General features: G+C 38.8%; 1 pseudogene; it reads left to right on the top strand.

The window, feature by feature from the left end:
* Nucleotides 1-1,926: 1,926 nt before the first annotated feature.
* Nucleotides 1,927-21,570, top strand: LOC134877882 (myosin-1B-like; annotated as a pseudogene).
* Nucleotides 21,571-22,882: the final 1,312 nt, after the last annotated feature.

Below are 22,882 nucleotides of genomic sequence, written 5' to 3'. Positions count from 1 at the left end.
GCTTCCACGGCTTTTATTTCCGCACCAGCTGCCTGCAATAATCCTCTAAAAGAAATATAATCAATCCTCTTCAAATCCACTTTTAAAGGTTGTCTGCCCGTTGGTGTCCAGACACTAATCACCTTAGGCTGCTTTATCCACCACAATAGCCTTTGTAAGACCCTGAAAACATGTTGGGGGAATCAAAGGGAATATTCAGCTTTAGTTCTGCATGAATGTGGATGAGATCCTAGAGATAGTATAAATAACCTGAAGCTGCATGTCAACTCTAATAGGCATGTTGATCTTTTTTAATTTGCAGGATTTCTAACTAGAGAGATACAAGGAGGTGTGATGTGGAAAGTATGCAGATAAATGTTAATCAGTGTCATGTACATATATTATTGTAACATATTCATCCATCATTTCATCCCATTTTCTAAATATTCCTACGGTGGCTGACAGATGCAAATGCCCAAACATTTCCATGAGTGGAAAATGTATCCCAGTTTCAAAAACGATGCAAAAAATAAAATAAAATGTGTGTACCGTGTTTTGTATTTGTATTGTTTCTGAAGTCACAGTGTGTTTCTTCAATTGAAAGTGTTTTGGGCCGTTGTAACGCTTTCGCACCTCTCGGCCACCGTAATTTGCAGTGCACCAATCTGCCTTGTTGACATTTCTAACTTAAAGAGTCTATACGTTATTTTCTTGATTTTGAAAAGAGGAAGATGTTGAAGTAAGATGTAAGGTATACAGGACAAAGCTGACATTTCACAGGATCATTTATGTTGTCAATAAGTGTGTCTGGTGAGATATTTCATCTCATTTTGATACATAAGTGTTGTTTAAAACAAAATCAATTATGGACTCAAACGTTTAAATATATTATTTGAAATTCATTAATTTGACCCTAAATCCAATATGTGTTCTAGCTTTAAAAAGAAGCACAAGGACAATGTGACATATGAGAACATATGGAAAATATTATAGTGGAAATGGAGGAATCTTACTTGAAATGACAAAGAATATTATCATTTGTCTGATGCAGCAATGTCCTTGTTGACATTTCATCAAAAATGCATCATTTCATCTCATTTAAAATGTTTCTGTTGGATTGACCAATGGGTTGAGATTATTTCATTTGTTTCCAATACAAGTAAATGAAAGTAATTGTCATTTAATTATTTAATGCAGCAATCTGCCAGATGGACTTCCATAATTGAATCCATCAAAGAAAATAAAAAATGTATTCTTGCTTTATATCTGGGTTTAACTATACAATTATGGGTCATTTTGAATATCAAGATAAATGTAAATGTCTGTGGGCATGTGCAAATCCAAAGTAGGTACTGTATATACAGTGCAAATAATATACATGCATGCTGTCACTTTAAATTGTTGATTAAACTCTTTTTAATCTCTGGTTTGGATAGCAAACAAAGTTGTTGTTAGACAATTTTCTCTTAATCTTTTTCAAAGCAATCTATAATTTGTGTTTGCATGCATTCAGTGTTCCTCAAATGTGGCATTATGTTGTCACTGTACTCTATATATAACCTCACTGCATCTTGTTATTATCTATGACCCATCTTCATCAAAGAAGACCAACAGGTTCATGTAACTCTACCACTGCATGCCCATGTAAAGCAAGGAGGCTTCACACCAAGGACAATGGGAACATATAAAAAGAGACCGTGCATCGGCTTGTGTTTGTTCTCGCAGACAGCAAGGTGAGTCCACAATCCTTTGTGCAGTATTATTTAACTTTATGAAAAGCTGACACTGAATGTGTTTATTTGCTGTACAGTTCAATCTTCATTGTTCCTAATCCTGTATAAGTGCAGTAAGTGGGTGAGTACATTTCAAGCATTATCCAGAGCATGAAAGAATTGAAAAGATGCTTCATGGTGCTTTTTGGTCTTGGATTCAGGAGGATTTTCAAAAATGAGCACAGATGGGGAAATGTCTATGTTTGGGCCTGCTGCCCAGTTCCTCCGAAAGTCTGAGAGGGAGAGGACAGAGACCCAGGCTCGGCCGTTTGACAACAAGACGGAGTGCTTTGTCAGCGATGAGAAAGAGCTGTATGTGAAGGCTGAGATCCAGGACAAGGAGGACGGCAATGTCACTGTCAAGACTGTGGATGACAGAGTGGGTGGACTGATGGGTCGTGTTGACAGATTAACCATTTATTAGATACTGAAAACAGGCCGTGGATATGATTTTTCCTGTTTTCTGGGATGTCCTTTAGGACTTTATTGCATTGTTATGTGAAAGATTTTATGCAGCTTCAGTGTGTCTGTAAAATCAGCAATAAAATATCTGCAGAACTTATTGGCTTTTGACTGCCCTGGAGCTCTTTGCATGTAATATTTTTATTAGAAAATAAAAAAAATCACATTATTTTTTTATAGCTCAAGAAATAGGTGAAAATCAAATTGAAGGTGTACCCATTTTTCAACTTTAAAATTGGAAGCATTATACTCTGTTTTGCTTTCCAGACTTTAACTGTCAGGGAAGACCAAGTGTTCCCCATGAACCCGCCCAAGTTCGATAAGATTGAGGACATGGTGATGATGACGCACCTCCACGAGCCGGCAGTGCTGTTCAACCTGAAGGAGCGCTACACAGCGTGGATGATCTACGTGAGTCTTTCAGCAAATGAAACAATCTGGATACAAAAACTGAACCTAGAAATGATGGTGCAGGATTTAGAAATGGTTTTTTTTACGTGAGATTGTGAGATCCACTTGTTGCAGTTATATAAGGAAATTACACAGTTCTGCAGCTTGTGTTTTATTTTTGATTACATTAAATTAGTATACTATAGATCATTTAAACGGAAGTTTACTATTATTTTTAAAACGTTTTATTTTGTATTGGCTGTAATTGTTATTCAAAATGTGTTATTTCAAAATGATATTCTTTGTTATCTAATTTATGAGATTTGCACTATTTTCTGATATGCTAGTTGTGCTCTGTGACACACTTTCTGTTGCAGGATTGAAAGGTTATATTCTATTAAGTATGTTTTATTTGCAATTTGAAAAACAGAAAGTCAAACAGAGGAAAAGTAAAAAGAAATTAAACTCATGTGCAGGAAAGGTACCCAATATGTTTTTTGTCAAAAATGCAGAATACACGACAGCAATTAGACATTAATGCTTTAAAATGACACTGAGTTCAACCATTCAACTGCAGATAGGATCTTTGACTTTGGCACATAGGAATATAGATTTAAAAAATAAAGTCCATCTTTGAATACACAATTTTTTTCTATTGAAGATGTTAATCTTTTTAACATGCATGAATACATTCTGCTCATGCTGGATATTCATATTAACCGCCATCTGTCACTGTCATCACAGCTGACTGCTCATGTTTAGATTTATGGGATTGAGTACTGAAGGACGGAGCATTTATAAAAGTCATGTGAATCTAGTGTTTGTAACCTGGTGAATATCAGATGATGAACACTATCAGTAGGTTTTATCCTCTGGAGAACATGAATGCCTGTGCAACATTTTATAGCAATCCACTACAGATATTTCAGGATCTTTTCTTCTTTGTGCAGACCTACTCCGGGCTGTTCTGTGTGACTGTGAATCCATACAAATGGTTGCCGGTCTACAACCCTGAGGTGGTGCGGGCCTACAGAGGGAAGAAGAGGATGGAGGTACCCCCTCACATCTTCGCCCTGTCCGATAACGCCTACCAGTTCATGCTCACCGGTAAATTAGTAGCCCGAACAGCAATTCAGCTAAATAATTCAATTCCTCTTTTTCATCATGTGTCTACTTTTGTGTCCTCAGATCGTGAAAATCAGTCAATTCTCATCACGTAAGTGTAGCAGAGATTTTGCTTATCTATCTGTAGACGTTTGGACGGAAGCTGTGAGGCAAGTACTTCAAAAATAATTTAAGTGATCCATTTAAAAGACTAATCAAAAATGATATTGTCTCCACTCCGTTCCTTAAAAAGAGAAAAGGAGAAAATTAAAGGTGTTTGTTGTTGCAATACTTATTTCGGCCACAACAGGCTGTAGCGCACCTGCAATGTTCTAAATAGGATTAAAAGCGTTAATGTTTTCATCTGTATGTTTTAAATTCTCTGTGGACTCTCAACATATAGCAACAAACAAAAACAAAGACAACAACAACAACAGTTAACATGTGATCCTGTCAAACATTTGTACCTGTATTCAGGGATAAAATAATTAAAATTTGAAACAAACGAAGATTCAAGGCGCAATTAACAAGCATTCACAAGTCTGTTTTTAATATTTTACAATGAAAAAGACATCTATTTAATGACTTTTCCTCCTGTTTTACTGATGAAAAAAACAAGCAAAACTTGGCAAAACTTAGGAGATACAGTGGGGCAAAAAAGTATTTAGTCAGCCACCAATTGTGCAAGTTCTCCCATTTAAAAAGATGAGAGAGGCCTGTAATTTTTATCATAGGTATACCTCAACTATGAGAGACAGAATGAGAAAAAAAAATCCAGGAAATCACATGGTAGGATTTTTAATGAATTAATTGGTAAATTCCTCGGTAAAATAAGTATTTGGTCACCTACAAACAAGCAAGATTTCTGGCTCTCACAGACCTGTAACTTCTTCTTTAAGAGGCTCCTCTGTCCTCCACTCGTTACCTGTATTAATGGCACCTTTTTGAACTCGTTATCAGTATAAAAGACACCTGTCCACAACCTCAAACAGTCATACTCCAAACTCCACTATGGCCAAGACCAAAGAGCTGTCAAAGGAGACCAGAGACAAAATTGTAGACCTGCACCAGGCTGGGAAAACTGAATCTGCAATAGGTAAGCAGCTTGGTGTGAAGAAATCAACTGTGGGAGCAATTATTAGAAAATGGAAGACATACAAGACCACTGCTAATCTCCCTCGATCTGGGGCTCCACGCAAGATCTCACCCCGTGGGGTCAAAATGATCACAAGAACGGTGAGCAAAAATCCCAGAACCACACGGGGGGACCTAGTGAATGACCTGCAGAGAGCTGGGACCAAAGTAACAGAGGCTACCATCAGTAACACACTACGCCGCCAGGGACTTAAATCCTGCAGTTCCAGACGTGTCCCCCTGCTTAAGCCAGTACATGTCCAGGCCCGTCTGAAGTTTGCTAGAGGGCATTTGGATGATCCAGAAGAGGATTGGGAGAATGTCATATGGTCAGATGAAACCAAAATAGAACTTTTTGGTAAAAACTCAACTCGTCGTGTTTGGAGGAGAAAGAATGCAGAGTTGCATCCAAAGAACACCATACCTACTGTGAAGCATGGGGGTGGAAACATCATGTTTTGGGGCTGTTTTTCTGCAAAGGGACCAGGACGACTGATCCGTGTAAAGGAAAGAATGAATGGGGCCATGTATCGTGAGATTTTGAGTGAAAACCTCCTTCCATCAGCAAGGGCACTGAAGATGAAGCGTGGCTGGGTCTTTCAGCATGACATGATCCCAAACACACCGCCAGGGCAACGAAGGAGTGGCTTCGTAAGAAGCATTTCAAGGTCCTGGAGTGGCCTAGCCAGTCTCCAGATCTCAACCCCATAGAAAATCTTTGGAGGGAGTTGAAAGTCCGTGTTGCCCAGCGACAGCCCCAAAACATCACTGCTTTAGAGGAGATCTGCATGGAGGAATGGGCCAAAATACCAGCAACAGTGTGTGAAAACCTTGTGAAGACTTACAGAAAACGTTTGACCTCTGTCATTGCCAACAAAGGGTATATAACAAAGTATTGAGATGAACTTTTGTTATTGACCAAATACTTATTTTTCACAATCATTTGAATATAAATTCATTAAAAATCCTACAATGTGATTTCCCGGATTTTTTTTTCTCATTCTGTCTCTCATAGTTGAGGTATACCTATGATAAAAATTACAGGCCTCTCTCATCTTTTTAAATGGGAGAACTTGCACAATTGGTGGCTGACTAAATACTTTTTTGCCCCACTGTATATCTATTACGATAATTCAAAATGGACCACCGTAATACCATTTCGTTATTTGACTCTATGGGTTTCCGTACTATTGAAACATAAATCTGTAAAAAATATTTATAAATAACTAGTCTTTTTTTTTTTTGCTTAGCGGAGAATCCGGTGCAGGCAAGACTGTCAACACCAAACGTGTCATTCAGTATTTTGCGACAATCGCCGTGTCTGCAGACAAGAAAAAGGAGGCAGCCGGTAAAATGAAGGTGAGTTCAGGACAACATTTGAGAAGCTGTGCAGCAAATAGAGTCAGTTTTTGATTTTCAGAGGTGAGTGGGTGTCCGATTTACATGTTTGCTCTTTGACAGGGGACTCTGGAGGATCAGATCATCCAGGCCAACCCTCTGCTGGAAGCTTTTGGGAACGCAAAGACGATGAGGAACGACAACTCCTCTCGCTTTGTGAGTCAGAATCCGAGTCATATTTTCTTTTGAATGTATATTACATATAATTGGTATGTTCTGCTGTTGTATGACCTTATACAATTTGTTCTGGCAATACTGTGTCTTGATATGGTCATGCCGATAAAGCTATCTATAATTGATTTGCTTTTATTTTTAAAACAGGGTAAATTCATCCGGATACACTTTGGCACAAGTGGTAAACTGGCATCTGCAGATATTGAAACATGTACGTTTACACGAACTGTACAAAACATTGACAAATGTTGTTGTTTCACGAACTTGATTTTACATTTTCTCCTTTAAAGATCTGCTGGAGAAGTCAAGAGTGACATTTCAGCTGTCGGCTGAGAGGAGTTATCATATTTTTTACCAGCTGACCTGCAACAAGAAGCCTGAACTGATCGGTAATCTTGGTTTTACTTCTTGTTCTTACTCAGACTTTCAAATGTAAGATATTTTAGATTTATATATTGTTTTCCTTCAGATCTGCTTCTCATCACCACCAATCCCTACGACTTTGCCTTCATCAGTCAGGGTGAAATCAGTGTCAAAAGCATAAACGACGCCGATGAGTTAATGGCGACAGATGTGAGTTGGTTAGAAAGGTCATTAAAGGTCAAGAAGATTATCTTTTAAGTTACTTTACCAACAGTTTGTATTCTTCTTACGACACAGGAGGCCATTGATATTCTAGGTTTCGCGGCTGAAGACAAAATGTCCATCTTCAAGCTGACTGGCGCTGTGATGCATTATGGGAACATGAAGTTTAAGCAGAAGCAGCGGGAGGAGCAGGCGGAGCCAGATGGCACTGAGGGTAAGGCTCATCCATCAAAATGAACACTGACATGCACATTAAGGAATCAGAAAAATAAAACATTTGTTTAATTGTGTTTTGCAGAAGCTGATAAAGCAGCGTATCTGATGGGACTGAACTCTGCAGATCTGCTGAAGGCGCTCTGCTATCCCAGAGTGAAGGTTGGAAACGAGTATGTCACCAAAGGACAAAATGTGCAGCAGGTAAAAGACTTCTAATAAAAATAACTTCCTATGCTTATATATAATACTCCACTGCAAAACAACATCCATAGCCATCTGTTTGATTGTATCCTTATCACCATATTTTATCGACCGCAAGGTATAATAAATGATGAAGAGAGAAGATCTTTTATATAAAGAGGAGTTTTAAATAGCAAGGTATCAGAGAACATTTATGTGCATGTGACATAGTGAGAATACAACTGGATAAATGATCATAAAACTGTCAGAAATGTATACAATTTCAAACCCCTATTCACTAGGGTGAAAGTAGGAAAGATCTATATTTTAGACACTTAAAAACTGCATGTTCTGAAAAATAAATCACAGTTATTTTCTAACTGTTGAAGCCCATATTTTTAGAGAAAATAGAAATGAGGCCTGTAGGTCATCCACTGCAAACCATTTGACACTAAAATAAATATGAGAATAATATTGCTTTCTGTCCCCTCAAATATCTTTTAAAAGTGCTCTTAACACTCTCAAATTCAAGCGTTTAAACCAAAGTCAAATATGTTACTCTCCACTAGTTTCTTACCTTTGAAGAATGAAGAGGAAGAAACAGCTCAGTCTGTAACTCCTTCTTTTTCCAGGTGTACAACTCTATCGGTGCCTTGGCGAAGTCCGTGTATGAGAAGATGTTTCTGTGGATGGTGATACAAATTAACAAGCAGCTGGACACAAAACAACCCAGACAACATTTCATTGGTGTTCTCGACATCGCAGGATTCGAGATCTTTGATGTTGGTGTTTAAAGTCTTCTGAATATATTTCCATTTTCCTTCACACATTTAAAAAAATGATCTTTTCACGGTTCCTCTTTAGTACAATAGCATGGAGCAACTCTGCATCAACTTCACCAACGAGAAACTGCAACAATTTTTCAACCACCACATGTTTGTGTTGGAGCAAGAGGAGTACAAGAAGGAAGGGATTGACTGGGAGTTCATTGACTTTGGTATGGACTTAGCAGCCTGCATTGAGCTCATTGAAAAGGTATGGTACACCATTTCATTTATTAGAAATAACAACTGTGCAGTGCTTGAAGAAGTAGTCCTGCATTTAAACCATTAGTTAAAGATAGTGGAGTGGAAGTATAACTTTGCATAAAATGGAAAAAACTCCAGTAAAGAACAAGAACCATGAAATGTGTCAATACCTTTCATTACATGAGTTGATGGAACGCTTGTTTCCTAGCCAATGGGGATCTTTTCCATCCTTGAGGAAGAGTGCATGTTCCCAAAATCATCAGACACCTCTTTCAAGAACAAACTGTATGACCAACACCTGGGGAAGAACAGCTGCTTCCTGAAGCCCAAAACAGTGAAAGGAAAGCCGGAGGCTCACTTCAGTCTCATGCACTACGCCGGGAATGTGGACTACAACGTCAGCGGCTGGCTGGAGAAGAACAAAGACCCTCTGAGCGAGTCTGTGGTGCAGCTTTACCAAAAGTCCTCTGTCAAAATACTGGCCATGCTCTATGCTAGCTTCTCCGGATCAGATGGTGGGTTCCAGTGTTTACACATTGTAGGTTCTCCTGAATATTTCAGTTCTGCAAGTACATCATTTATTACTCAAGTAAAAGTATGATATCAGGATAATGTAGTTGACATAATTTTATGATATCAAGTTGAATGTTCTTTCTTTATCATTTTCCTTACAAAGTAATCTGCAGATGTGTTCCTTCCATTAATCAATTTGTTCTTTGTGAGTGAGGCCGTCACAATGTTGGATTTGACCAAATCTCATCATTATAATTGCATTAAGATTATATAATAACACATACAGAAATGTGTGAAGCTGGAGCTATGCCTTTAACAATTTAACTTTTCTTATTTCTTTAATGCAAATTCAAAAATAAAGTAACTTGAGTAGTAAAGTAAAAAATACAGTCTCTTATCTCCTGAAGAAGAAAGTAGAAAGTGGAATAAAAAGAAAATATTCACATTTTCACAAGTGAATGTACTTTATAGCTACACCCTTTGCAAATGGAGAAATATTGTATGCAAATAGAAGTATCCATAAAACTGAGGGGCTAGTGTTCCTATGTTTTAGTATGTTTTCAATGTATCATTCATGCAGAAGCTGCTGCAGGTGGAACCAAAAAAGGAGCAAAGAAAAAAGGAGCATCTTTCCAAACTGTGTCAGCGCTGTTCAGGGTAAGAGACCCAAGCCTTAATGGAAATCTAAGTTTTTACAATGTTTTTTTTAAACACTTGACCAGTTTCCTTTGTAGCAAGACCAAGTTGATTATGCTAGCAGCTATACTTTGAGCTAAATGCTAACAACATCATGTCAACCAAAACAATGCTAAATGTGTGATGTTTAGCACGGTTACCATCAGTTTAGCGATGCTAACATCTTTAGCTAACATGTATCTCAATTATTTAATGAAGATAAGAAAAAGAGTTTAATGCTATTTATAAATTCTTACCATAACATGATGTTTGGTTTTAGAGGTAGGGATTCTCTCTTACAGTGCATTACATGGTGGCTGAATTTTTTTGTATATTAACTATTACACTTTATATTGCATTTGTATAATTCACATATTTGTATATTAACTTTAACAATAATAGAAAAGTGGGACAAAATTCACCTTTTTAATTTGTTCCAGGAGAATCTTGGGAAGCTCATGACGAATCTGAGAACCACTCATCCTCACTTTGTCCGCTGTTTGATACCAAATGAGACCAAAACACCAGGTATGTTAGATTTGCTCATTATGACATACGTTGTATGAAACACTGGAAATAAACTAATTATTGCGTTCGTCCTAGGTGATATGGAAAACCAGCTGGTTATACACCAGCTTCGCTGCAACGGCGTGCTGGAGGGAATCCGGATCTGCAGGAAAGGATTTCCAAGCAGAATCCTCTACGGGGATTTTAAGCAGAGGTAAGGTTTTGGATTTAAATCAGGAGGCTTTTCACATTCTTCACGCCACTCTTTAGCTGAAAAAGAGATTACTATTTGGGAATATATTAATCTGGCCCACAATAACTGAAGGTCGGCCTAAAGTGCCTTGCTTTAATATAAACTTTTATGGTGCATACAATAATAAGGTATTTAGATATGTATACATAGCAGTAGCCACCAGTTAACAGTGATTTTCACAATTAAGAATTTGGAGAACAAAGGTAGTGATTCGAATGAAAGCCTGTAATAAAAGTATGTTTTTAACAAGATGAACCACAAGTGTAAGTTATTGACTTGTCTTGCCTACAGTATTAAAAAAAGATCCTTCTAAGCCTCTGGTAGTTTTAGATTTCCTGTCTTAAACTGAGACTTCTGGTTATTCCTCTTACAGATACAGGATCCTGAACGCCAGTGCTGTTCCAGAGAAACAGTTCATGGATAACAAAAAAGCCGCAGAGAAACTGCTGAGCTCCATCGACGTGGACCACACCCAGTACAAATTTGGACACACTAAGGTTTGCATTTGTTACTTTTCAATCATAGAGACTACATAAGCTTTGGCAGATTAATATTTACCTTTCATTTCAGGTGTTTTTTAAAGCTGGTCTGCTGGGTGCTCTGGAGGAAATGAGGGATGAGAGGCTGGCACAGGTGATGACCTCCACCCAGGCTTTGTGTCGCGGGTACCTCATCCGCCTGGAGTACGAGAAGATGATGGCCAGAAAGTAAAAATGAAACTTTTCTTTACTTTTGTGGCAAGCCGTTTTAATATTTGATCAGTAGTGTTTGAAGTAAAAGAAAAGTAATGTAATTGTAACTATTAGATTTCCAACAAGTTGAATTGTTTATTCTTGATAACAATCATTTTTTCCTAGTTTTAAACTGTATCTACAGTAATATTGAGGTCACATGTCGTATAGCATTCAAAGGTACTGTATGTAGCTAGCTTAAATGCAGTTAGTTTTAAACCAAATATGTATATCACTGCCAAGATCTGTAACTAATAGAATGGAATTACAGATATCTATGATTGCATTTGAGATATCTGGAACACAATTGTTAGACATGAAAATTAAATTTGAACGTATAACAATTGGATTTTAATTCAGAAAAAAAGTCAGATTTACAATTCAAATATCATAAGAGAAGTTTGCATATTGCTCAGGCACATAAAAAAAAAACACATTTCACATTCAAAATCTGTGAAAATGACCTATAATTTCAATCAGTATCAAGTTATATCTAAAAGCTAAAATGTAATTTTTTAAACGTAACAATCTTTTGAAAATTCAGGTTATCTGTGTTAGTTGTTGTTACTAAAGTAAAAAAGGAGATGGTGATCTAAAGATTTCTAAAGGGTTGAAATCTTTTCAGATATCCTAAATTAATATTTGATCTAGTAAAATAGAAATATTGCAATGTGTTTTTCACTGGTGAAAATTAAATGGATACTAGTCAGCTCCATCAAAGGGCAAAACAGCTTGCCATATAACATTTTTCTAATTTGTGGTTAAAATACATACCGGTATGTGTGTTATGTATTTCAAATAAAATCATAGTCTGAATTTTAACGTAAAGTAATCCAAATTTGACTTTGACAGGGAGGCGATCTACACCATCCAGTATAACTTCCGCTCCTTTATGAATGTGAAACACTGGCCGTGGATGAAGCTGTACTTTAAGCTCAAGCCTCTCCTGAAGAGCGCTGAGACTGAGAAGGAAATGATCCAGATGAAGGTGGATTTCACAAAACTCAAAGAGGATCTGTCCAAATCAGAAAACCGGCGGAGGGAACTCGAGGAGAAAATGGTCTCCGTAGTACAAGAGAAGAATGACCTCCTCCTGCAAGTCCAGTCAGTAAGTGATAAGAGGCAGAGGAAGTCAGGGTTTGGAGCTGTTTGGTGTCTGCTTTTAGTCATTTTATGTATCTTTAAAGTCATGGTGGGTCACCTTGTGATTATTTGTGTCTCTTTGTAGTTGTTTTTGTTGTCTGTGTTTTTATTTTGTGTCTTTCTGTAGTCATTTTGAGTCTATTTGTTGTCTTTTTGTAGACATTTGGTGTTTCTTTGGGGTCTTTTTGAGTCAGTTCCAGGTTTAGAAGGTCACATTGTTATTGCTATTTGAAAGGGTTTAGCTGTGTTACTGGTGCAGTAATTACTGCTTACTTTATAACAGGAGGCAGACAACCTCCAGGATGCAGAAGAGAGGTCTGAAGGACTCATCAAAAGCAAGATCCAGCTGGAGGCCAAACTGAAGGAGGTGACGGAGCGACTGGAGGACGAGGAGGAGATCAACGCTGAACTGACCGCCAAGAAGAGGAAGCTGGAGGACGAGAGCTCTGAACTAAAGAGGGACATAGACGATTTGGAGCTCACTCTAGCCAAAGTGGAGAAGGAGAAACACGCTGTAGAAAACAAGGTAATAATGTACACAACCCTATGTATATAAAGGAAATCAAGGAGGAATTGCGACATGATTTGTTAATATTGGTTTCAGGTGAAAAACCTGACAGAAGAAATCATGAGCCAGGATGAAAACATCACCAAGCTGTCGAAGGAGAAGAGAGAGCTGCAGGAGGCTCATCAGCAAACTCTGGATGACCTGCAGACAGAGGAGGACAAAATAAACTCCCTGACCAAAGTTAAAACCAAACTGGAGCAGCAGGTAGACGAGGTAAGTACTCTCCACCGGGAAAACACTCAACTAAATCTTTTGCATTTGAAATTAGCCACGTAATGTAAAAGCAGCATCATCAGGAAAATGAAATTATATATTTGATCATTAGATTGTTATTTCTCATTTTTTATTTAGTTGATTGAGGTCTATCTCATTTGGAAATATTTACAAATCGTAATTTTCATTATGGAATAACCTGCTGATGATTTTCTTCAGTAATCGAGTGGTTGTTTTGTGATGAGAGTAAAAAGATATACAGTAACTTGTAGATTGTTTAAGAATGTTTGTGCAGTCCATATCTTGACATTATTACTAATTCATAATCCTTGTTTTAAGAAAAGGATATTTCATCTCATGTATATTAAGATGTGGATTTTTCCTTTTTTCTCTAAAAGACAATTGTTAAGTAAAGTAGTTCAAATTGCTGCTTGAGTAAATGTACTTGTGTTGCAGCGCTGCATGACCTATACAGTAAACGGCTAGTTGCTTAGTGTTAGGGTTTAATAACAGTGTGTTTGTGTGACCTTCAGCTGGAGGGTTCTCTGGAGCAGGAGAAGAAGGTCCGCATGGATCTGGAGAGAGCCAAGAGGAAGCTGGAGGGCGACCTGAAGCTGGCTCACGAGTCCATCATGGATCTGGAGAACGAGAAGCAGCAGCTGGACGAAAAGCTTAAAAAGTAAGGTGGAAGTCACTTAAAGAATACATTAGTAACCATCGCTTTACATCACATTTCTCACATCCTTTCTGGTTGCATGTGTGCAAACTGGTGGAATATGATTAGATACATTTACTCAAGTATACATTTGATGTACTTTACTAGAGTACTTTTTTCATGGCACTTTTTATTAGTATATTATATATTTTTTATACAAATATTTAGAGGGAGAAAATGTACTTCTTACTGAACTGCTTTTATCTTAATACCCATTCATATTTGCATACAAAAAGTATTTTATCATTTTTATCATAATTTAACTACGTATTAGTTTGAGTGGGAAAAAAAATACTAAGATATGTTTTAAATGCCACCTACAGTAATGCAACTTCACAATTTAACTACTGAAACAATTAGTCAGTTATTCGCTTAGTTGACAGTCGATAGAATTGTTTAAAACAAAGATTTGTTGCTTTTTTTCTTTGAATAATTGAATCTATTCCAGATTTGCTGGAGGTTTTTGCATGACAGATATTAAAAGAGAAAGAGTTTCCCACATCATTTTGTTTCACGTCATACAGCGTCTCTATTCCTGTGAGACACTTTGCTAGATAATGCTTTTCAACATTGATGGACTTCCAAAATATCCTCTTCACTTCACAGGAAAGACTTTGAGTTTTCTCAGGTGCAGTCAAAGCTAGAAGATGAACAAACTCTTGGTGCTCAGCTGCAGAAGAAAATAAAAGAGCTGCAGGTGACTAATTTACAACTACTGGCTTTGGGATTGATGTGATATCACAAAGCTACTTCATTCGTACTTTTCTTCTGCAGGCCCGAATTGAGGAGCTTGAGGAGGAAATAGAGTCTGAGCGCTCGGCTCGAGCCAAAGTGGAAAAGCAGCGGTGTGATCTGTCCCGGGAGCTGGAAGAGATCAGCGAGAGGCTGGAGGAGGCCGGAGGAGCCACCGCTGCTCAGGCAGAGATGAACAAGAAGCGGGAAGCAGAGTTCCTCAAACTGCGGAGAGACCTGGAGGAGAGCTCGCTGCAGCACGAGGCCACGTCAGCATCTCTGCGCAAGAAACACGCAGACAGTGTGGCGGAGCTGGGAGAACAGCTGGATAACATCCAGAGGATCAGACAGAAGCTGGAGAAGGAGAAGAGCGAGTTACGGCTGGAGATGGACGACTCCACAAGCAATATGGAAACCCTGGCCAAAACTAAGGTTGGATTTTCTGCAGGAATTTCAGTTGACAAATAATTATTTAGATCCTTTACCACAGCAAAAGTATGACTGCATATTTGTAAAATACTCCACTATTAGTTCTCCATGCTAAGATTATTTAACTTTTATCGGTAAAAAGGTGCTAAAAGTACTTAACTAGACTCTATTATGATTTTGGAGTTAACCTGCAAAGTCCACACACTCCTAATCAACACATCTGAAGAGTCATGGTTTTTCAATGGAGAGGAAGGAAATGAAAACCTGTAATCTGAAAAGTAACTAAAGCTGTCAGACAAATGTAGTGGTGTTCAAAGTACTATATTCACCCTGAGATGAGTAGTACAATTATATATTGTTAGTATAGCAACAATCGAAACAGCTCAAATTTCAGTAAATGCAATAATGATGATTATGTTTATCTTTTCTCAAATGTCAAGATTAATCTGGAGAGACTGTGCCGCTCCCTTGAAGATCAACTGAACGAGGTAAAAACCAAAGAGGAGGAGCAACAGAGATTAATAAATGACCTTTCCAGTCAGAAAGCTCGGCTGCAGACAGACAATGGTGAGGAAATGTTCTTCACATCTTTGCATTAGTCACAAACTCAGACGAGGCAGTGCTCATTTTGTTATGCATTTATCATGCAGCTGAAATGTCTCACCAGCTTGAGGAAAAAGAATCGTTAATGTCACAGCTGACTCGAGGAAAACAAGCATTTATTCAGCAGATTGAGGAGCTGAAAAGACTTCTTGAGGAGGAGGTTAAGGTCAGATATAAGAATTATTAGGATCTTTTTAAAGTAAGAAGATGAAGCTAAGTGTTGATGTTTGTTTCTTCAAAGGCAAAGAATGCCCTTGTGCACGCTTTGCAGTCCTCTCGACATGACTGCGAGCTGCTGAGGGAGCAGTACGAGGAGGAGCAGGAGGCCAAAGGGGAGTTGCACCGCGGCCTGTCCAAAGCCAACAGCGAGGTGTCTCATTGGAGGACCAAATACGAGACGGACGCTATCCAACGCACCGAAGAACTGGAGGATGCTAAGTAAGAGAAGCCAGCCAATACTCTCAGACTTGAAACCAAAAGCAAGACAATATAACAGGCAGAATATAAAGAAAGTTTATGTGTCACGGTCAAATCCTGGAGATCCTTCCCACAGGCTAACAAGTCCAAAGATGGGAAGGCAGAAGAATCTGAGACTAAAAGAAGCCGTGTCCAAAAATTTGCTAAGAGAGGAAGAATCAATAGGGAGCTTGGCAGAAACACACAAAACAATCTGGTAGCGTCTCATTCATGTTCCAAGTGAACATGAATGAGTCGCAGCTCAGGAGAGGGAGCAAAGGTTGATAGCAACAGCCAAGAAAAAGGCAGGATCTGAAATGATAAGATAGTAAATCATGAGTCAAAACCAATTGAAACCAAAATAAAAATGTGTGAAATTCGTTACAATTCTCGTCCTCCTGCAGGAAGAAGCTGGCTCTGCGTCTGCAGGATGCAGAAGAAGCCGTGGAGGCCATCAACTCCAAGTGCTCCTCTCTGGAGAAGACCAAACAGCGTCTGCAGGGAGAGGTGGAGGACCTGATGCTGGATGTGGAGAGGTCCAATGCTGCTGCTGCAGTCCTGGACAAGAAGCAGAGGAACTTTGACAAGGTTTTGATCTTGAGACCTTCAGAAAGGCTAATTAGATTATTGAGATGTTTAGTTGGTAGAATTTGAATTAAAGTATGAAGGTTATATTTGTCAATGATGTAAATGGAATTCATACATTTCAATGAGAACAACACAGGTTTTTTTTTTAACAAAGTAAAATGGTAATGAATATAGAATTATGTTTTGGTAAAAAATTCTAAAATAGAAAAGTATTTGTGTGTTGCACCTTATCGGAGGAGGGAAAGAAAGGCTTAGTCCATGGAACACAGGTTTTTTTAATATGGGTTTCTATCCTCATCGCTTAACATAATAATCCTAATCAAACAAGGACCATTTTTAAAAATCTTTCTGGATGAAAAAGAAAACACACAATTGAAACTTTTCAAGGCCAGTGTGCAAAATAGGACAAGAATGGCAGAGAAGAGGAAACATATTCAACAAAAAATGACGTAAATGTAATACTTTTATTTAAAGAAATACAAAATAAGATAAAGATATTATAAAATAAAATGTAAATAAAAATACATTTCACAACTTAAATACAAGTGAATAAAATGATGTCCCTAAACCATATCTCCGAACAAGTTCAATGCGAAAAATACATTTGAATTCATTTATTAATGACGATGTATGACAATGATAGTCTTATTGTTTTAAATAGTACTTATCAGTAGTATGTTCCTGTAGGTATTGGCTGAGTGGAAGCGAAAACATGAGGAGGGTCAGGCGGAGCTGGAGTCTGCCATAAAAGAGGTTCGCAGTCTGGGCACCGAGAACTTCAAGATGAAGAACACATTTGAAGAATGCCTGGAACACCTGGAGACGCTCAAACGGGAAAACAAAAACCTGCAACGTACGTCAGCCCCCTCCTAACACCATGACATCATCAAAGATTCAATTCAGATTAATAAGAAACCTTGTTTTCTTTTCTCCAGAGGAGATAATGGATCTGACTGAGCAGCTGGGGGAGACGGGTAAGGCCATACATGAGCTGGAGAAATCGAAGAAGCAGGCCGAGCAGGAGAAGCTGGAGGCCCAGACGGCTCTGGAAGAGGCAGAGGTCAGTGGAAGAATCATGTGGTCTTTCATGCTTTAAAGGGGCCTTATATGCTTTTGGGGGTTTCCGCTTTGTTGTAGTGTGTTACAAACTGCAGAAAAGGTGCATGTAAATGGTCAGCAAAGGCCAAAATCCCCAAAACCTCTTCAATCTAACACAAAGTCGACTGCATGGGGCAAACCACATATTTTGTTCCATATTGCACAGTTGTGGTTCAATAATGTTTGAAGGAAGGAAGAAAAATGTCGAAATAACAGCTGATTCTGAACTTTAATACAGTATCATTTAAACTTAGTTCACAATCTCTGGTTAACATGACTACCATCTGAACTCAGGCCTCTCTGGAGCACAACGAGTCGAAGATCCTGCGCATTCAGCTGGAGCTGAACCAGGTGAAGTATGAGGTGGACAAGAAGATATCGGAGAAGGACGAAGAGATCGAGCAGCTGAAGAGAAACAGCCAACGAGTGATCGACACCATGCAGAGTAATTTGGACGCAGAGGTGCGCAGCAGGAACGACGCGCTGAGGGTGAAGAAAAAGATGGAGGTGGACCTGAACGAGATGGAGATCCAGCTGAGTCATGCTAACAGGCAGGCAGCTGAGTCCCAGAAACAACTGAGGAACATCCAGGGGCAACTCAAGGTATGAAAACATCGAGTTACATGTTTTTCCACCAGTAGTCCCTGGGCGTGGCATTAGACTAATAAAAAAACAATAATTATACAATAATAATATGCAGCTGAAAGTGCATGGAAAACAGTATGTCATTAAAAAGAAAAATGTATTTAAATATAGAAAAACAAAATCCAGTCGAGACTCCTATAAAGAGAGAGCAGTGTGTGCTTCTTTAAAACTTCTAACTTTTCTTTATCCTGGACAGGAAGTTCAGATTCACCTCGATGATGTTCTGAGAATCAAAGACGACATGAAGGAGCAGGTGGCCATGTCTGAGCGCAGGAGTAACCTCCTGCAGGCCGAGATGGAGGAGATCAGGGTGGCTCTGGAGCAAACAGAGAGGAGCCGCAAGCTGGTGGAGCAGGAGCTGCTGGACGCCAGCGAGAGGATGCAGCTGCTCCACTCACAGGTGCAAAGATTTCATCTGCAATTTCAGCAACTTATACCTCGGTTCCACTGCATGGTAAAATTGTAAACGGAACCGTGCTTTCCATTAGAAGGGCTTGTCGATCTGCTTGTTCCACCTTTGTTGAAGTCAAAGTGAGCTGAGACAATACCAAAATGTGGAGTTAAAACTCTACACACCACTGATTGGTCAGAGAGAATCTATATTCGAGAGACAGAGGACATCCTGCACAAACCTGCCATATTTCAATATCCACACTATTATCTGTGATTTTTTTAAGGGTTAGGCTTTGTCCTTAGGGACCTTGGTGCAAATCCTACTTGACCACAAAGTCCAGTTTAGTCTTATTTAACATGAACTTAGACATGGTTTGTCAATCCATGCCTGGTTCCACTTGAAAAGCTGGTCTTGAGTACAGTTCATGCGTACTCGGGAATGGAAAGCATCAGGTATGGAAACTAACTGAACCAGAACATGGTAGGGAACAACTATTTAAAGCCCGTAGCAGTCAGCGAAAAGTACTCAAGTGCTCTAATCAACAGCATCCTCTGAAAACTGCGTATGAGTTCAGGACCCACTGTGATAAAACAAGAAGGCATGTGAAGGCATTGTCTCCAAAATATAGCCTAAACAAAAGCAGGCATGATGCAAAGGTCAACTCCTATTGACTAGTAATCTGCTGGTATCTTGCCATGCTTTTGTACGCTGTAGTATGAACACACAAATGTCCCCTACATGATAATGAAAATGATCTCGGTAAAAAACCTCAGTACAACATTACTGATGTAAAAGCTGTATGCTCCTTTTAATGAGCATTTTGATGTCCTATAATAACATGTCTTGCAGAACACCAGCCTGCTCAACAGTCGGAAGAAGTTGGAGGCAGATCTCTCTCACGTTCAGGGAGAGATGGACGACAGTGTTCAAGCGTCCAGGAACGCTGAAGAGAAAGCCAAGAAGGCCATCACTGATGTAAGAGTTGGGACTCTTCTGCATAACCCTCACCTCGCCAAAAATACAATCCAATTGCTTCTTAATTTACATATTTCAGGCTGCCATGATGGCGGAGGAGCTGAAAAAGGAGCAGGACACCAGCGCTCACCTGGAGAGGATGAAAAAGAACCTGGAGGTGATGGTGAAGGATCTGCAGGAGCGTCTAGATGAGGCGGAGAACCTGGCCATGAAGGGTGGGAAGAAACAGCTCCAAAAACTGGAAGCAAGGGTAAAGTAGTAAACTCTCATCACCTATAAAACCTGCAGAGATTCTGTTCCAATCTTTGTGGTTCTCTACAACCTGCTACTATTCAACCATCTATTTCAGGAAAAAGCTTAATCATGACGATGACCAGAGCTTGTTCTGCTGTAGGTTATGTTTACAGACAATTAAAGGTATAATACTGAAAAATATCTAAATTAAAATGCCCCAAAACAACTAGTTCTATGTTATATATTTTATTGACTTAATGAAGGTAGCGGTGAATTCTATCTAGTCACCTGTATTAGCGTTGTAGCCTATCCCCTGTGAGCATAACTTAGCATTGTGATTGTCTGCCAAAAGCTGATATAAATGTACTCTTTATTCACTTCAACAGTTATTTCTACCATACACCTTTAAATATTAGGGTGTTTTAACTCTTCATTTTACCCAGATTTGGGATTTTAGTCATGGGAAGTGTGGATCTTAAGTCATCAGACAAACAAACATTAGCAGTCACTCACCCTGGGTCCAATGAAGAAACACATATTTTTAACGGAAAACTGCTTTATTCAGTGTTTTAATCAGGAGGTATGTTTGTTTTGGAGTGACACAGACCTCAGAGGATAATTTGGCTTCTGGTAAAAACCTCCTGATTGATTAGTAATGAAGGATTCTTAACCGGGTGAAACTGACTGCAAGTCCATGAACCCATAAAGCCAACTTTGTCTCTTTCTAATGTTTTGATAAAGAGACCCGTGGTGTTAGAATATGACATATTGAGTGTTAAAAGATATTTTAACTGCTTGTTTGCAGGTTAGAGAGCTGGAGACCGAGCTTGAAGCAGAACAAAGACACGGCTCGGACGCTGTAAAAGGAGTCTGCAAATATGAGCGCAAGATTAAACAGCTGACCTATCAGGTAAACTCACATAGGCCTACCATATTCCTGTAGTGGTGGAGGAAGTATTCACATCCAAGTTCTAGTATCACTCTGTGAAAACACTCCATAACAAGGTAATGTCCCAAATTCTTATCTTACTAAAAGTATGTAACTTCATCTTCAATTTTACGTCCTCCTTTTCCCTCGTAACACACTGTGGTTTTCAATGGACAGGAAGGGGGAGCAAAAAGTTTAAACTGAAAAGTAGCTGAAGTTAACAAAGTGTACCTCAGAAAGGTAGTTGAATAAGTTAAAGACAAGTATCCTACCAATCAGTATTTCTTACTGATTTTCAGTCGGATGAGGACAAGAAGAATGTTATAAGGCTGCAGGAGTTGGTGGACAAATTCCAGCTGAAGATCAAAGCGTACAAGAGACATGCCGAGGAAGCTGTGAGTGACTCTTTTTTTTTTTTTAAGAATACTTTATATTTGGTGCATTTTCATCAATCAGTTTTTGGTGTGACAGGAGGAGCAGGCCAACACTCATCTGGCCAAGCTGAGGAAGGTGCAGCACGAGCTAGAGGAGGCGGAGGAGCGCGCGGACATTGCAGAGTCCCAGATCAATAAGATGAAAGTCAAGAATCGAGACATGGGGAAGGTGAGTCCGCCTGCTCCCGGTATCAAACTGTGTCTCATTAATACTGATGATGACTTATGTGTTATGTCTCATGCAGCAGGCCAAAGACAGCGGAGAGTAATGTGTGGCCACCGAGAAGAAGTCTCTGAAGCTGAGCTAGTGTGCAACATACTCTTAAACAAATGTGTGTTTATTTCTTTATCTAAAGCCATTATGTGTGTGATTGTATGCAGTGGTGTCGAGTACATTCATTTAACTACAGTTTTGAAGTTACCATTGTGGAATTCACAAACAAGCTGCGATTTATTTGATTGATTTAAAAATGATCGTGTTGCTCCTGCTAAGAAAAAATAGTCCGTTCCACTTCAAATCAACGGCAAGTGCAGCAACAGAAATGTAAGTTAAAATGACGGAAGCACTGATCAAGGCTTTTCTGTTACTGTCAGTTACTTTGATTTCCATTAACCAGCCGTTAAACACTGCCAGAGCCCATACCGTGTTCCCATTGACGTTCGCTAACTGTCTGTCTAGCTACTAGTTCTCTGACATACAGCGCTCTGTCTTTTAACCTCTTTCCTTCCCTCGCACTTTTTCTTTTCTTTATGGTGACAGTTTAGCCATCATGGATCCAATGTTTGCTGCTCAATACAAATATAAAAATGAATATTCTATTATTCCACTGTGTTTTCTGATGGATGAAAACAAATGTTTGTCGTCCACAGCTGACGTTAAATCAACTAGACTTCTTTCTACGGATAAAGGCTAAATTCAGTTTGCATTGTGGTCTTTCTTTGACATGACTGCACATAGTCCCTTGATCGTCCTTAGCAATAGTCAGTTGTCTTTCACAGTGGTTACCCTAAGAGCAGCGGTATGTTAGCGGAGACTAAAAGACCTCTGAAATATTTTAGGCATTTGAACTCTTGATTTTATTTGTCAATTGGAATCAAGCATTGTGAATGAAACACATTCAGGTGTTGTTTCTCCTACCACCGCTGGAGGGCGCCAAAGCAGGAACAGTTTAACATCCACACATAGTGGCTTTAAATGCTACATGTTGTTTGCATTGTGGTAGTTGATGTATGTTGCCTTCATTTCAATAAATATATAATAATAAAGTATCCCACTCTTTAATTTATTGTATTCATGTTGAGAGGCATATCATCATTATTTTGTATTTAATTTTAATCTTTTAATTGGTCAACATGAGGGACACAGTATCTTTTTCTGTCAAGTAACAGGACACATCAGCTTTAATTTGAGAAACATTTATTACTGTTCTAAAAACTAAAAACGACATCAAAGCCATGAAAAGATAAGGAAACTAATCTAAGACAGTGAAAGAAATTGAAAGTTAGATGAGGAAATGCCCAAATGAGGATTGATTTAAGAAGAAAGAAATCTTATGGTGGTGATATGGAAAAATATTGGATGAATGCATGCTGAAATATTGTTAGTCAGTGCATTAATCACTCTAA

This window comes from Eleginops maclovinus, chromosome 16, assembly GCF_036324505.1.
Source record: "Eleginops maclovinus isolate JMC-PN-2008 ecotype Puerto Natales chromosome 16, JC_Emac_rtc_rv5, whole genome shotgun sequence".
In the NCBI taxonomy this organism is placed as follows: Eukaryota; Metazoa; Chordata; class Actinopteri; order Perciformes; family Eleginopidae; genus Eleginops; species Eleginops maclovinus.
Note: the sequence above shows the minus strand (reverse complement) of the source record. Positions and strands in the feature narration are given on the sequence as shown.